Source organism: Tupaia chinensis, unplaced genomic scaffold (assembly GCF_000334495.1).
Source record: "Tupaia chinensis unplaced genomic scaffold, TupChi_1.0 Scaffold148734_1, whole genome shotgun sequence".
In the NCBI taxonomy this organism is placed as follows: domain Eukaryota; kingdom Metazoa; phylum Chordata; class Mammalia; order Scandentia; family Tupaiidae; genus Tupaia; species Tupaia belangeri.
In genome coordinates this window covers 35,108-40,196 of record NW_006208581.1, presented here as the reverse complement: position 1 = coordinate 40,196, position 5,089 = coordinate 35,108, and the positions used below count along the sequence as shown (strand labels likewise).

At 36.3% G+C, this 5,089-nt stretch overlaps 1 pseudogene; it reads left to right on the top strand.

The window, feature by feature from the left end:
• The first annotated feature begins 21 nt into the window (after window positions 1-21).
• Window positions 22-1,073, top strand: LOC102499068 (ER membrane protein complex subunit 3-like; annotated as a pseudogene).
• Window positions 1,074-5,089: the final 4,016 nt, after the last annotated feature.

Genomic DNA, 5,089 nt, shown 5'->3' with positions numbered 1-5,089 from the left:
GATGGATGCCTTCCAGTGAAGATGGTGTGGCTAGAGCTACTGCTCAACTCCAACATCTGCCTCTGGGTGATCCTGTCCATAGTTATCATCACCTTATTTGGGGGCATGATTCACTACTACTTTTCCATCTCACTCTAGAGCAACAAGAAGTCCAACTGGGAACCGTTCTGTGACAGTTAAGTCTTAATTTGAATCAGAGTAAATGGAAAATGCATTCCCAATATTTCTTTTTTTTTGGGGGGGAGGGGAGTAGTGTATAGGGCATGTGTGCTTGCCAGAGACAGGGAGTTTTAACAAAAAAATATTACATCAACAAACCAGAAGATGGATTTTTTTAAAAAAATCAAAAGAAAAAGGAAAGTAGTGCCACTTTCTTTTTTCTTTGAAAAGAATTACTTATTTCATCTTATTTATTGTTATGATTATGATTATTTTTAATTTTACTGGAGAAAGAGAAAGTGAGAAAGCAAGTCTTCAAGTCTGGAACTTGGATCATGGTTGGCCATGTGGGAGTCTATCATCTTAACCATCATACAACCTGCTGGCCCCAGGAGTGTCAGTTTCTATGACTGATTCCACTATGCTCGTAGACATGATGAAAAGGAATGTAATAAGTACCCTCCCTATGGTTCCCATTGGTGTGTGGATCAACATGATATTTTCAGGTCTTTCACAACCAAGGTTACATTTCCACTGACCCTCTGTTTTAAGCCTATATTACAAAAAGAGATTGAACTACTCACATTAGATGTACCTTGGGTGAGTTCTGTATCCTGATACTTCCTCAATGTATTTGGGCTTCAGTGCATTTAGTCTATGATTTTGGGCCAAGATAATGCTGCTGTTCGATCACAAATAATGCACAGGCGGATGACTGGAGTACCCATGTCTATGCTTGCAGACATCAACAAAACTTTCAAGACAGAGTGGGAAGCTTTGGAGCTGACAAATCATCAGTGAGCACTAGATGACTTTTAATTTGAACTCATGGCTAAAGACTTCCACTTCAAAGATATGGTATGTTCAAAGATGAATTACAAACCTCTGTTTTTAGAAGACCAAGCAGGGAGTAGCTGTGTTAGAAACTTTCAGTAGTGTTCAATCTGCAACTTATGTAGTTGGAGGAGTCTCTCAGAATAAAAAGGAGGATGCAAAAGGTGACTGGCGTACAGTAAGGTTCATTCTTGTGTGGACCAGGTTCCCCTTCAAGTTTGAAACTAGAGAAATTAAGAAGACTATGCTGGGTGACTTGCTATTTAAAAGGTGTTATGAATTTTCCTTCTGATGTTCCTCCATGAATGTGAACCCTGGTTCCACTTTCTAGCCATGTGATGTCCTTCAAGAAGTCATAACTCTTAAGCTTAAATGTCTTCATCTTTCAGTCTTTCAGTTTCTGCTAGATAGCACAGACATTTGGTATATATTGATAGGAGACAAACAGTGCCGGTATTTCATAGTCTAGCTTGCTTCTCTTAGCATTAAGTCCTTCATATTAATCAACTGTGTATTGAATGTCAGAGTCTCATTGCTTTTTGTATGGCCAAGTAGTATTTCAGAGAGTATGTATGTCACAGTTTTTCAATCCACTTATCCACCTTGGACATTTGGATTGATTCCATATTCAAGAAATTGTGAACAATGCTGCAATAAACATGGATGTTTTCTGACTAAGGGTTTTCCTATCCTCTCGGTAGATACCTAAGAGTGGAATTACTGAATTGTGTGGTAGTTCTATTTGTAGGTTTCTTAGGAATCTCCATATCATTCTCCATAGTGGTTGTACTAATTTACATTCCCACAGTGAAGGAGGATACTCTTTCCACCACAGTCTCACCAGCACTTATAATTTTTTATTTTTTTTAATTTTAGCCATTTAGACTGGGGTTAAGTGGTATCTCAATGTGGCTTTGATTTGCATTTCCCTTATGATAAGAGATGTTTAGTATGTTTTCATATGCTTTTTGGCCATTTATGTCTTTCTTGGAGAGTTGTCTGTTCAGTTCATTTTCCCATCTTTTAATTGGACTGATTATTTTTTATGTGTGCAAGTTGCTTGAGTTACTGTATATTCAGGTTATCAGTCCCTTATCTGAGGCATAGTCTGTAAATATAGTCTCCCATTCTGAGGGCTGTCTCCTCACTCTAATTATTGTTTCTTTTGCTGAGCTGAAGCTTCTTAAGCTTATGTAATACCACTTGTCTATTTTGGGGATTATTGCCTGTACTTTGGTGGTTTTATTTAAGAAGTCCACCTACTCCAATGTCCCCAAGAGTTTCCCCTGTGTTTTCCATCAGTAGTTTAATTGTTTGAGGTCATATGTTTAGATATTTGATCCATTTTGGGTTGATTTTTGTTAATGGTGAGAGAAAGGATTCCAGTTTCATCCTTCTGTAGGTGGATATTTAGGTTTTCCTGCACCTTCTGCTGAAGAGATTATCTTTTCTCCATTGGATCATTGTGCCTTTTGTCAAAAATCAGTTGGCTCTATGTTTTAGGTTTTGTTTCTGGGTTCTCAATTCTCTTCCACTGGTCTACCTAACTGTTTTGGTGCCAATATCATGCTGCTTGGATTATCATAGCTTTCTAATATGTTTTGGGGTCATAGAGTAAGATGTCATCTACTTTATTCTTTTTCCACAGTATTGCTTTGGTAATACAGGAACTTTTATGATTCCAGACAAATTTTGTGATTTTTTTTTCTATTTCTATGGAGAATATCTCTGGATGTTTGATCAGAATTGCATTGAATTTGAAGATTAATTTTGGTAGGATTGACATTTTGTATGTAGTAATTTTTCCAATCTAGGAACATGGGATGTCTTTTCACTTTCTTGTATAATTTTTAATTATTTTTAAAGGTTTCTTTTTTAATAGTTTTACTTGTAGAAGTTTTTCATTTTTTTTGGTCACATTTATTCTTATGTATTTGATTTTATTTTTTGTGACTATTGTAAATGGGATTACTTGCTTCAATTCTAACTCAGTTAATGGCTTGTTAGTGTATAAAAGTATTATGGATTTTTGAATGTTAATTTTGTATGCTGCCACTTTACTAAGTTCATGTATCACTTACAGGAGTTTTGTTTTGTTTTTTAGTCCAATTTAGATTTGGAATATCATATCATCTGCAAATAGAGATAATATTACTTCTTTTTTTTTGAATGCATTTTATTTTACACTGTTGTCTGATTACATTACTAGGACATCCAGTATTCTGCTTGTTGGTGTCTGCCGACGAACATGACTCAACCTAAGAGAAAACAGAAGGAAAAGGATACAGAGACAGAGTAGTAGTAGACACAGGCAGCCTGAGGCTGTTGAGCCTGTGCCACCCAGACTAGTTGAGTGTCTTTATTTATAGGGCAAAGCAACAATGCTATATAGTGTATTTTGTGACATTTTACAAATAAGTTGAAGTTTTGCAGGCATAGAAAACAAGTAATATATTTTTTAAGGTTTAGATATACTGGCGCCACGTGTAGCTCCCAGTTATGGCAAAAGTAATTTCCTGTGTATTACTTATCTAAAGTAGAGAAATCTTTCTGTAAATGTGGGAAGTACAGCCTTTTGTATACATCAAAGGGTTAATTGTTAGGCTATAGAGAGTATATGAAGGAGAGAAGTCATTGTTCTTTAACAGATGTCTCTACTTATGCTGTAGAGGAGTAGGAGAATTGGGCAGCCTTGTCTTATTCTAGATTTAGTAGAAAAGTTTTCAGCTAGTCCCAATTCAATGTAATTTTAGCTATGAGTTTGTCATAAATGGCTATTACTGTGTTGAGAAATGTCTTTTTTATTGTGAGAGATTTTTGCTTTAAGGCATGTGAGCTTGCCAGAGAGACAGAGAGACAGAAAGTGAGAAATCACACCCCCAGGAGGGAGGTGGCCAGGATGCAATCCCTTCTTCTCCATTCTTCTCTCAGGATTTTGGGCATGCATGCACATGTGCCTGGCATGAGTTTAAACTGCTGGGTCCAGGACCTGAACTATGGTCAACTATGTTGAAGTACAGTGATGTCTATGTGGAAGTATATTGATGTAAACATTATGCCATCTGCTGGTCCTGAGAAATGTCTTTCCTATGCCAATTTTGTTGAGAGCTTTAATCATGAAGGGATGTTGTATTTTATAAAATACTTTTACTGCATAGATTGATATGAGTCTATGGTTTTTATATTTCCTTCTGTTAAAACGATGTGTTACGTTTATGGTTTTTCTTATGTTGAGCCACTATTGCATCCCTGGAATAAAGCCTACCTGGTGATCATTTATAACCTTTTTAATGTGTTGTTGGATACAACTTGCTAGTATCTTGTTGAGAATTTTTAATTTTATTTTTATTTATTTATTTATTTATTTATTTGGAGAGGTTTTCGCTATAGGGTGCGTGTCCTTGCCAGACAGACAGAGAGAGACAGAGAGACAGAACATGAGAAATCACCTCCCACAATCCCTTCTCCTCCATTCTCCTCTCGGGATCTTGGGCATGCATGCACATGTGCCTGGCATGAGTTTTAAGCAACCAGGTCTGGGATGTGAACTGCAGTCTACTACGTGCGAGTCCAGCGACATTGCCATTATGCTAACTGCTGGTTCCCTTGTTGAGAATGTTTGTAACAGGGATATTGGTCTGCAGTTTTATTTTATTTATTTATTTTTGTATTATGTCCTTGTCTGTTTTGAGAATAAGGGTGATGGAGGCTTCATCAAATTACTTTGGGAAGGTTTCTTCTTTTTGGATCTTTAGAAATAGCTAGTGTAGAATGGGAATTAGTTCTCTAAAGTTTTGTAGAATTTGGAATTGAAGCCATCTAGATCTGGGCTTTTCTTTGTTGCGAGAGTATATATTATTGATTCAATCTCATTGCTTGTAATTGGTTTGTTTAGGGTTTCTAATTCTTCATAGCTCAATCATAGTAAATTATATGTCCAGAAAACTTGTTCATCTCATCTAGGCTTTCTTGGTTTTAGATGAATAATAATTCATAGTATTCTCTCATGCCATTTTGCATATCTATTATGTCTCTTGTATTATCTCCTGTTTCATTGCTGGTTTGATTTATCTGGTTCCTTTCTCTGTTCTTCTTG